This window comes from Chrysemys picta, chromosome 1 (assembly GCF_011386835.1).
Source record: "Chrysemys picta bellii isolate R12L10 chromosome 1, ASM1138683v2, whole genome shotgun sequence".
Lineage (NCBI taxonomy): Eukaryota > Metazoa > Chordata > Testudines > Emydidae > Chrysemys > Chrysemys picta.
Window position 1 is genome coordinate 258282615 of NC_088791.1, and position 12633 is coordinate 258295247.

A 12633-nucleotide genomic window follows, 5' to 3' on the forward strand; every position below is an offset into this window, starting at 1 on the left:
AGCCCTGAGCCCCCTCCCACACCCAAACTCCCTCCTGGAGCTTGCACCCCAACCTCTTGCCCCAACCCGGTGCCCCCTCCCACATGCCAAACCCCTTGGCCCCATTCCAGAGCCCCCTCCTGCATCCCAAACTCCTCATCTCCGGCCCGACCTCAGAGCCCGCACCCCCACCTGGAGCCCTCACCCCCTCCTGCACCCTAATCCCCTGCCCCAGCCCAGAGACCCCTCCTTCACCCTGAACTCCTCATTTCTGGCTCCACCATGGAGCCCACACCCCCAGCCAGAACCCTCACCCCGTCCCACACCCCAACCCCCAGCCCCAGCTCAGCCGCCCGGAGCCTGCACCCTGAACTCCCTCCTGTACCCCAACCTCCTGCCCAAGCCTGGTGAAAATGCATGAGTGAGCGAGGGTGGATAGAGTGAGTGGGGGCAGAGCCTTTGAGAAGGGCCGGGGAAGGGGGCAGGACAAGGGTGTTCTGTTGTCTGGAAATAGAAAGTTGGCAACCCTATGTGTGAGACAGAGTCAGTCAATTAGATGATTGTCCCTCTCTAAATTATGATTTAATTCCTGAAGCTGTAGTACACTTAACACCAGAACCAAAAAAATTACCACACCAGAGATTCACCAATGGGCAAGGCAGGACACAAGTAGACAGTCATCCACCGTTCCAGAGGGCACAATATCTTTGAAAGAAGGTTTTTATAAAGTTCTCAGTCCAGGTCCCTTGAATAGGTTTTCCACCAAAAAGAAAAGGAAACATTTCCAGAGAATCCTTGTTTCATGCAAAATATTTGGTGAAATTTACAGAAGTGTTTTGCTTGCCATGATTACAGTGGCAGAATTGCACAGGAAACCTGGCAAAGAACCTGCCCAAAATATTAAATTCTAGCCTGTATTATCAGTTTCTCACTTTCATAAAAATTAAAGTTCACCAGCTCCTTTCCTCACTAAAAATTAGAGAAAAAAAGTACAAAGAAAAGAATGGGATGTTTGTGGTTCTTGCAGAAGCAGCAGGCTGAAACTGTCATACTAGTTATGAATGCTGTTTTTTTTAATGGAACCGTTGTATTTAAAAATACAAGGTTACATCACATGATACAAATACTATCTGGGAACTAGTGTGCATGTTCTTTAAAAAATATATATATATATAATTTTTTGTCCAAACAGATTGCACAAAGTCATGCTTAACTGACTGGTTAGCTCAGACACTCTGGGTATATCTATACTGTGATAAAAGACCACCAGTATGGCTGTGGCTGGCCTGGGTCAGCTGCCTCAGGTTTGAGCTTCGGGGCTAAAAACTGCAGTGTAGACATTTGGGCTTTGACTGGAGCCCAGGCTCTGAGACCCTCCTCATTGCAGGCTCTCAGAGCCTGGGCTCCAGCCCAAGCCCGAATGTCTATACTGCAATTTTGAGCCCTGCAGCGTGAACCTCACAAGCCTCAGTCGCTGACCTGGGCTCTAAGACTTCCTGCCGGGGAGGTTTTATTACAGTGTAGACACACCCTCTTATTTCCTTCCCAAACCTGAAGAAGAGCTCTGAGTAGCTCAAAAATTTGTATCTTCCACCATCAGAAGTTGGTCCAATCGAAGATATTACCTCACTTACCTTGTCTCTCTCATATCCGGGGACCAACGTGGCTATAACAACACTGCGAACAATTTAAGTTAATCAAGACTTAAACAATTGGGGAACTGTTGAAGACTTAAAACTAGATGAATGTACAGTACAAATGCAGATGACAAATGCAAAGAAATGCACATTGGAAGAAATTATTTGAACCACCCATAGACAGGGAGCTCTTAATTAAACTTTAAACCACTCAGGAAGAAGTCCTAGGAGTCACTATGGACAACTAAATGCCATTCCACATGCAGTGGTGCTGGAAAATGGAATTGAAAAATGTTAAAATGCTATTTCATACATCAATGGGAGACATCATCTAGAATACTGTGTCCAGTTCAGATCAATCTTTTCAAAAAAAAAAAAAAAAGATTGAAGGGATGGTAAGAGGAAAGACTTCTGCAGGAGGATAGACAAATGGGATTCAGAGTGGAGTTTACAGAGGAAACAAATACAATGGTACATGACAGGGGCACACAAAATAATAACTGGCATAGACAATATAAATTGTATACTACTGTCTTCTTCCATAATATAAGAACAAGGGGACAGTCAATGAAACTGAAAAGCAATAAATTTAAATTTGATTAAAAGAACTTTGTTTTCTAAGCACTACACATACCCTTAGAACTCATTGCAGAGAAGAGCATACTGTGATCCTTTGAAAACAGGATTAAAAGATTTTATGGGTAATGTTCACATCCACAATTACATTAGAAAGGTTAATTATTTCTTTTAATAATAACACAACTACTAACTGATGAGATCAGGAAGAAACTTCATCTATGTACAAATTAATTCAGAAGTGCCCACTATGAAGTGTTTTTGACTTTTCTCTGAAGCATCTGCTATTGGCCACTGTCAGAGAAAGGATATGGAGCTAGACAAGATCACTGGTCTCATCTAGTATGGCAATTTCTAGGTTATAAAACATTCTTAACAAGAAGAAACAGAACACACAATAGTGAACAGTTTCAAAATTATGACAAACGAAATGCTTGTGAAGCGCTAAGCCTGGCCCAAGACCAATGCACAAAATCACTTCAATTATTTATGAAGGAAATCAATAAAAGTATCAAAGGCAGAGTCAGGTAAAACTTGATGAAACCTAAGATAAATCAGATGAATACGGTGTCAAAGAAAGGTGAGAGACAGCTGTGAAACAGAGGCAGTAGCAGCAAATGGAGCTTGTATCACTGGTGACACAGGCAGTGACTGTTAAATGCAGTCGTATCAGCTAAGCCCCTTCAGTCAGGGCAAATACATGTCACTGGCTGATAAGGAAGTTTAAAAATGTGTGAGTTCCCACTAGCTATGTGCTGAGAGTACAAATCCATTTGTGGAGACTTTTTTATCATTCAAAATTTGAACTAACGAAGCAAAGAATCAGAACCACCCTAGCAATTTCATAACAGAATCAATTGTTAAACTTTGAGAGTAAACTTAAATAAAAAATTGATCATACAGAAAAAGTCACCAGAGAAGGAGCAACATGTATCAACAAATCAAAAAAATGGCATTTTAGTTATTACATCTTTTCACTGTAGCAGGCTGAGGAATTGAACATTCATTATCAACACAATCTCTACCTGGATAAATGTTGAACAGTTCAGTTATTTCTACATTTCAAATACAAAACTATTTATCATGGGTAAAGAAAGAGAAATCAACACCAGTTAACAGTTATTAAAGAGTATAATTTACAAGACCATTATGTGCTACTGGAAGCTGCTCAGCTACTATGGTGATGAACACAAGAACCTGAATAGAATAGAATAGAATAGAATAGAATAGAATAGAATGGCAAATATAAGGGCTGGGACAGGTGGGAACACCAACACTGAACACTATGTTTTAGTCATAATTGAAGGATCCTGACAGAAGAGGATAACCATAGAAATATATGGATTTTACTGTTCTCAACAGAAATCCCCGATCTCCTTGAGGTTTTTTTCCCCACACAGTGAATGAAAGTTCTCATGCCACATCTGTCCTGAATGGCTACATTCAGAATTGTAATAACACATTACAATGCAGAGTCCTGCCAAAAAGCCACGTTGGAGAACCAGTGCATCAGGATCTTCCGACTTTGTAGAGATGAGTACTTAGACCCTTCATTAATATAATTTATTTCTACAATGTCATGTATGTGCAGAGTGCTTTATGGACAAACAGAAAAGACAGGTCCCTACCATGATACGCTTATCATCGAAGTTAGACATAGCATAGCAAGAAATGATAAACAAAGGATACTCTGGGGACAATAAAGGAAGGATGAGTAGAGCCCTGCTCTTATACAAAATTTGTATCTGCATCCGATCCGGGATCCGCAAACATGGTCCATGGATATCCACATATTTGCAGGGCTCTAGATGTAACATTTGAATCTGCAACCATCCATGATTCAGAAAAATGGTCTGCAGATATCTGCATCCGTAGATATCCTCAGATATAAAGTGGATATTTGTAGATTTGAAGGGTTCTAAGGATGAGGTTTATGATTGTAAATATCATGTGTTATGTTTTTATTACATACACAATTTCTCCAGCCTCTCTGGGAGGAGGAAGAGGAAGCGAGTACTATTCTCACAGAACTGTGGAACAAAACTTCTCTTAGAAGTTATTCTCCTGGACTGTTTCACTTCCTGTTCCAATGCTATGAAATTATTCAGGGGGTTGCCAGGATCGAATACAGCAGCATTTTGCATGAATTTTTTTTTTTTTTTAAATCTGTGATTTTCAGGGTAAGTAAAAGTTACCTACCATTTTTCAGTGGCTCTAATACTAATAGACAACAGTATAAATGGCAATGCCTAGCTCCATATCATGAGTGTGCAAGGTTGAAGTCCTAATGCACATTGCTGCCATGCCTTCTAAAGCGACATTTTAGCATTAGGACAAACACCCTAAAAGCAGGTGCTGTAATGCACTGATAAACACATTTTGAGTAGTATATGCAGTATGCTGTAGAGTTAACAAGTGTTTACCTTAAAGATTTTATAACTTATATTATAAATGTTTCTTACTTTTATTTTTCAATACAATCTCACTAATTTGCACTTCACTAATCTGCACTCCATCATAACTCACATTAAAAATGACAGTGTCTGCAATTCACAGCAGATTAAGAGCAGAGTGCTGTTGTAAACTATGAAGTATTATCATAATTAAACTAAACTACATTTGTCAAATCAGTTAACAGAAAGTACATTATATGATATATTATTATTGCCATTTTTATTATGTTTTATTTACTAGTTCATAAAATTGAGCAATTTTCAAGAAGCTATTAGTGTGAATTGTCTTTTAAAATAATCTGAACATACTGCTGGCGTCATAATCCTACAGAAATCCAAAACCATGGGGCTGTTAATTTGCACACTAATGTTAACTGGAATTATGCACACATACAGCGTCAAAAGGAGACCCCTAAAGCAGCTGTCACAGTACAGAACCAGTAACAGCTGTTTAACCTCTATTTTACAACCTGATAATACACACTTTGAAATTGATGTAGCTTCGGGAGCTCACTGGAAAAAAAAAAAGCCTTTTTTTTTTTAAGATGGGTTTTCAATTTGATGCAAGTCTGTAGTTTTTCAGAACTGGTATCTGATCATTAAAAAGCACTTCCCATCTCTAATGTTGGATTTCCACCCTTCCAAATCCAACTTTGTCATGTCTACCAGCAGTGCGCTTAGTAAACATTAAAGACACCATTATACAGACATCTGCTATGAATTGCATGATCTCACAAAGTCATAAAGCCTGAAGTGTCTTAAATGCTTTTCAAAATGTATTATAACAATAAAAGAAAAGAAACTCTAAAATGTTCTGAAATATATTTTATTACATTCACTAGAAATAAGGTTAAAGCACATTACTAAGAGTCAGGGACCTGGGTTCTAATCCCAGCTCTACTGTCCTTCAGCAACTCAGTTTAAGCTTTCTGTGTCTCAGTTCCCTGATCAGCAAAATGGGTATTATGCTGCTTTTAAAAGATGCAGGGATGTTTAATTTCTTAATCCTTTGAAAAGTGCTAAGTGACTCTCTGCTGGATAGCACTATATAAATGCAAGATAGTAGTATTTTTTGTAGGTGCCATCCATGAAAAATTCAATATTCATTTTTCTAGATACTTGCAATTCTGTACTGAGGGGCTTATTCAAGTGTTGCCCCACCTCAACTTTCACCCACATGCAAAAACTTTTAACTTGAGTATAATGATGCTTGAGTTGCCTGTCCTATCACAGTTTACAAGCTAAAGATATAGTGAGCACAGCTTGTCAGCTGCTAACATGTCCACTCTGTAGTTGCAGATGCATTGGACGACTAGCAGCACTGGAGTTCACTGGGAAAGAATTCACAGAGCAGCTCAGCTTACTACAAAGCAAAGAACTAAGGGAAATGCCTTAAAAGTCTTAGCGTGACATATGAGTGCAGCACCCGTGTGGACACAGCAGCTCGAATGTTATCTCATGTGGCTTCTCTTGCCTAAGTTAGGCTAAACCAAAAGGAATAACTTGAGTGCAGACAACTCAAATTAATTCTGAGGTAAAGACATACCATATATACTCATTCATAAGCCGAATTTTTTAAGTAAAAAAGGGAAGCAACAGAGAAGGGGGTTGGCTTATGAACGGATATAGAGGGAGAGAGGTGGGACACAGCCCCTCCCCCCCCCAACAGAGGGAGCAACGAGAGGCAGCACAGCCAGAAGGGAAGAGGCGGGGCCAGAGCGTCTCCGCTTCTGGCCACGCTGCTCTCCCCCCAGCCTCCGAAGCAGCTGCAGTTCCAGGGCTGGCAGGCTGTGGCCGCGCCTCCCGGCCTGCTGGAGCACGCTGCAGCCGTGCCGCCCAGCCTGGCCTGCTGGAACACGCTGCGGCTGCGCCGCCTGGTCTGGCCCGCCGGAGCAGGCTGCGGCCACGCTGCCCAGCCTGCCGGAGCAGCTCCAGCCAGGCCAGAGACATCCTCCCCTGGCCCTCCCCAGATAAGGTGGGAAGAGATGGGATGGGGAGAGTGTGGGGGTCCCAGGCTGGGGTGGGGTCATGCTTCTCTCCCTGCAAAAATTTCCCCACCAGTTGCTGTCCCAGCCCGTCAGGGTAAGCCATTGGCATTCCGGGACCTTCGTGCCTGCGGACGCTTGAGGTAAACAAACCATCTCGGCCCACCAGCAGCTTATCCCGACGGCCCGGGAGCCAGAGTTTGCCGAACCCTGAATTATAGAGGCGGCTTAAGAACGGGTCATAAAAATTTTCCATTTTTACTTATCCATCTTGGGGGGGGGGGGGGTCGGCTTATAAACGAACCAGCTTATGATTGAGTATATACGGTACCCTTAGAATAGGAGATGTCACAGCATTGCAGGTCTTATCTATATAGAAAAGTTGCATGGGAATAACTATCCTTTTTCTAACAGAAACTGCCTAGTGTCCATACACAAATTACACACCCATCTTATATAAAACACTGATTCAATTCATTTCCCCACTGTTATTCCACAGTGCATTGGTTCACATCTGAGGAACCCTGTCTGGTTACCTCTCTACATTCCATTGTTCTAGGGTTAAGTGGACCAGATGTCTCCCTACCCTTTAAACAATACTTACAGTTACCCAATTATCTGTATTTGTGACTCAATTTTGTTACAAGGACACAGACCCTGAAGACATCACCACCACTATGCCTCGCACTTCTGCATGGTCCCATGCCAAGGTCATGGATTACCTGCCAATCATGTTAGAGTGGTAAAATGCTGTTTTTAATGAGATCCACTATTAGGTTTATTATTATGAGAAATGGTTTCTGACCTAACATTGTGCCTAAAAGTAAATAAGACTTTTAACCTCTCTTCCTCATTTTACAAACTGCACTTACCGCATCTCTCAAGGCCAGTGATCTCCAACCTTTTAATGCCCAATATCACTTTTTGAATTTAAGGGCAACCCAGAATCTACCCTGCCCCCTCCCCCAAAGCCTCGCCCCTTCCCCAAAGCCCCACCCCACTCACTCCATCCCCTCCTCCCAATTGCTTGCTCTCCCCCACCCTCACTCACTTTCACTGGGCTGGGGAAGAGGGATGGGGTTAGGGAGGGGGCTCCGGTCTGAGTCTGGCGCAGGGGGTTGGAGTGCAGGAGGGGGTGAGGGGTGCAAGCTCTGGGAGGGAGTTTGGGTGCAGGAGAGGGCTCCAGGCTGGGACAGAGGGTTGGGGTGCAGGAGGTGGTGTCAGGTGCGGGTGGGAGGGAGTTTGGGTGCAGGAGGGGGCTCTGGGCTGGGGCAGCATATTGGGATGCAGGCAGAGGTGAAAGTAAGCCGGTACGCCCCGGTACAGCATACCGGCAAGAGCCAGTTTGCCGTACCAGGGCGACCTGGCTTCCCCAGGGGGCAATTTAAAGGGCCTGGGGCACCCAGCAGGGGTTGGAGCCCCAGGCCCTTTAAATTGCCACCAAAACCCCACTGCTGGAGCCCTGGGGTAGGGCTGCAGGGTTCTGGGGGCTATTTAAAAAGTCCGGGGCTCCTGCTGCTTCTACCGCCCCGGCCCTTTAAATAGCCACTGGAGCCCCACCGCCACTACTCCAGGGCTCCAGCGGCTATTTAAAGGGCCGGGGCGGTAGAAGCAGGGGAGCCCTGGGACCTTTAAATAGCCCCCCAGAGCCCCGGGCTGCTGCTGCTACCTCGGTGGGCGGGGGGCACTTACCTTACAAGGTGGGCTGGGGCTGTCTCTGACTCCCTCAGCCACACCCCTTCCACCCTAGGCCCCACCCCTTCTGGGGGCCAGAGCTGGCCCCAGTGTACCGGTAAGTCACTGGACTTACTTTCACCCCTGAGTGCAGAAGGAATACTGGGTGCTGGCTCTGGGAGGGGGGTCAGGGTTGGGGGAGGGGGTTCGGGGTGCAGGAGGGGTATGGGCAGGGCTGGCTCTAGGTTTTTTGCTGCCCCAAGCAAAACATTTTTTGACTGCCCACCCACCCCCGTGCTTTTTTTTGGCTTTTACACATGTTTGCACTTTGCAGTTTTGTTTTGACTGTTTAAATTTTTAAAAAAATGAAAACAGAGAATTTGTAGTTAGTGAAATAAAACAATTTCCTACTAGTGTAATTTTAACATTTAATTTTAACAAAAACACAATTACAAACAATTTGAGTTCAACTATACACTGTAATGAAAAACGTTAGTGTCTTCCAGTTTCTTATAAATTAAAAGAATTAATATGAACTGAATTTTTCTGGTTTTTATACTTGCGTAGTCTTTTAATAAGTCAGTGAAATCTAAATTTTTTGCAATAGTACTTTCAACTGAAATTAATGTGAGTCCTGACAAACAATTTTGAGACATGGTGGACCTCAAATAATTTTTTAGTAATTTCAGTTTTGAGAGACTGCACTCACCAGAAGCCACTGATACTGGTAATGTGAAAAGAATGTGTAATGCTATAGCAGTGTTTGGAGTGAAAAAATAATTTCTTGCTATAAATTCTCATACTTTTACAGGAGAAGTTTTAGGACATATTAGCTCAGATAAAGCCATTAATTCATCATACAATTCTACTGCATCAATGTCAGCAGCGTTATCAGTACTGAGCGCTAAATGTAGGTCTTGGCAGTGCTTCATGAGGTCTTCTTTGGAAAACCAATTTTTAATATTTCCAATATCGTATAAAAATTCAAAAGTTTCACAATGACCATGCAACTGACAAAATCTTTCTTCAATGGAAGTTATAGCTACATCCAAAATATCATAGAAACATTCAACTTTAAACCTTTCGTTTGGCTCGAGAATAGGATCATCATGAGCCTCATAACAAAACGGTCTTGTTTTTTTCCGAGAACAAATGAATTGTTGAGGTGCAAACGTTGGTTCAAAATCAAGATCCTCTGCTACTGTTGTTGCTTCTTTGACAGTTTCTTCAAATCCTTCATTTGAATGGTATTTTTAAAAATATTACAGCATTTTATTCAAAATCGTCTTTGCCTCGGATATGTCTATGGTTATGTTCTGCATAACTTTGCTGGTCAAATTAATTTGATTTAGAATATTATGCCAAATAACCATGCAACATGAAAACTGAAATGGCATCATTTTCTGAGCCAATGTTTCAGCTTCATGTCGAAATGAAGGATCATACGACAAGTCCTGGCTTATTTCGAATAGTGCATCGTAAATCTCTCCTGATGAATATTGAATGGCTTAATAGCGTCTATCCTACTTTCCCATCTACTTTGACTTAGAGGTTTAAGTGTGAGTTTTTTGTTCAAGATGCTTCTTCAAGACTGCCCAACGGTGTGTGGAAGCACTAAAAAAGTTGTAAATTGCTTGCACTGTGGTAAAATATGAAACGGCATCTTTAGATGATTTGGCGGCATCACTGACAACCAGATTGAGCGAATGCGCATGGCAAGGAATGAAAAAAGATCAATTGTTTAAATTCAATATTCTTTGCTGTACACCTGCATGGCGTCCTCGCATGTTTGAGCCGTTATCGTACCCTTGGCCACACATATTTTCTAAAGGTATTCCACAGTGTTCCAATCTCAGTAGAATTACATCTGTGAGGGCTTTCCCAGTAGTTTCATTCACTGGTATAAATTCTAGAAAGTGTTCACAAATTTTCATTTCTGCATTTTCATCAATTTTCAGAAATTGTAAAACTATTGACATTTGCTCGGTTTTGCTCAGATCTTGAGTACAATCAACTATAATTGAGTAATATTTGTCATGTTTTAAATTCGATAAAATGTCATTATGCACTCCATTAGAAATTAATTCTATCATCTCATTTTGTGTATTTTTTCCCAAATAATGGGTGTGAATCTCTCCATCTTTCACTCTTCGTACATGCTCAGCCATAACATTATCAAATTTTGCCAATAACTCAACCAATTTTAAGAAATTTCCATTGTTATTCTCATATAAAATATCCGAGGATCCACGGAATGCGAGGCACTGTTTGGCTACGAAATTAATGATTGCCAGTAAACGTTCCAACACCACATGCCAATGTAGAATTTCTGACTTTAGTTGACATTGCTGTACCGCATCGATTGTTGTACCGGAACATAATCTGTTTGACAGCTCAATCCAATTTGTCAATGAGCGTAAATGATTTTTTGATGTTTCATGTTCTTTCAAATGCTGATGCAAATTTCGCCAGTCATTAAAACCTGCAGTTGCCAGAAGAATGTCTGAGTTACAGAACAGTTTGCAGCAAAAACAAAAAACTACATGTTTGGTCTGTGAATACTCTAACAACGATCTATTAATTTGTTCCCCATTTTTCATTTTTTTCTTCGTACTGGATGGCATAAATCAACGATTCGACTCATTAAATGGATATTCAAAGTAGGATCTAGTTTTGAAGGATCTTTTTTCACAATAATCATTCGCATTGCATCAGTAATTATTGTCGGCCATGTACTTGGATCCGATCCTATGTCAGTCTCTACACCTTCCAATAATTGTTTTTCAGTTTTAGATTTAGATAACAGTTCTTTGTTTCTGGACTCTTCAGCTGAAGTAGTAAATCTTTGGATGGATTGTGACTGTTCATCTTTATCAGTTAGCGAAGATAATCTTTGGTAAGATTGTTGTTCATCTTTATCAGTTGATAAAGGTAATCTTTGGTTGGATCGGTCTTCATCAGTTGATGAATAATCACCTTCAATTAATTGCTTAGAGCTTTCTCCTTGATTGTCGACTTGTTTAAAATACTTTTTTGAAGTACGAGATAGTTTTTCTAATTCTTTTTGCCATTTCTCTCTTTGTTGCCAGTAGGCAGCACCGGAAAGTCGTTTCCGTTTTTGTCCCGGCATTTTAGCCCTATAACCACTGGCACAGATGCAAAACGGAAATTAGCGCAAATGGCACCGATAGAGCAGCACACAACACACATGTAAGTGTGATTTGAGTGACCGTGTCTCAACATGACACAATATTTTTCACGTCACGCTCCTAATGCACTACTGTACTTGCCGTAGGTAAGGCGCTAGTCATTGGGGTGAGAGCGCTCCCCACGAGCTCAGATACACACTGGACCCAGCCCTGCTGGCGTTTTCCCAGTGCTGAGGGCGCCCAGCTGGGAGCCCGGAGGGCATGCAATAGAGAGAGTTCTGGGGCTGGAGGAGCCAAGGAAAAGGTGCTGGGCTTGCTGGACAGAAGCTGCCCCTCTCTGCCAGGTCGCTCGCCCCCTGCAGGGGGGAGGCAGAAGGAGACTCCAGGCACTGGCACGCTGTGCGGGGCTGGGGAGGGAGGCGGCAGCCTCTGAGGCTTCAGCAGGCAGAAGCTCCCCCGATGGGTCCCAGGGACCCTCCCGCCTGGCCGGCCCAATTCTTACCTTACTCCGGATCTGGCCCGAGGTGGATTCATCTCCCATCACCGCTGCTCCCGTGGCTGGGGGTTGGGGCTGCTGCTGGATCCCAGCCCTGCTCATCCTCGGTCTTCGCCTTGGCCCCGGCACAAGTTCGGCTCAGCCCGGGCTGCCGCTCCGCTCCCTTCTCCCCTCCCCTGGCAGGAGGCGGCGCAGAGGGGAGGAGGAGGCAGAGGCGGGGACAAGCTGAGGAGGAGCGGCCCACTCGGGCACCATGTTCCGCCCATCCTTTGCAGCCGGGACAGGGCCGGGGCAGGCAGGGAGCCTGCTTTAGCGACAGCCTCGCTGAGCCACCGGAGATCGCGATTGACTGGGAGAGTCTCCAGAATTGACCAGTCTATCGCGATCGACCGGTTGGTGACCACTGCTTGAGGCCATGACTTATGGTCTATCTCATACCCTTTACATAGCATTTAGGAATGTTTGCTTGATTTCATCAAAAAAACTTTCCCCAGAACACATCAGTTAATAAAATTATACAACTTATTCTGAGAGGAGTGAGAACAAAAAAAAAAAAGCATGTAAAAGCTGAGAGGCTCAAATTTTTTCTGTGACTGTACCAAAGCACAAAACTTAATTATCAGAGTCACTTACAACACACAAACACTAATTTTCTATTTCTCCATTCCTGCACTCAATACAGAA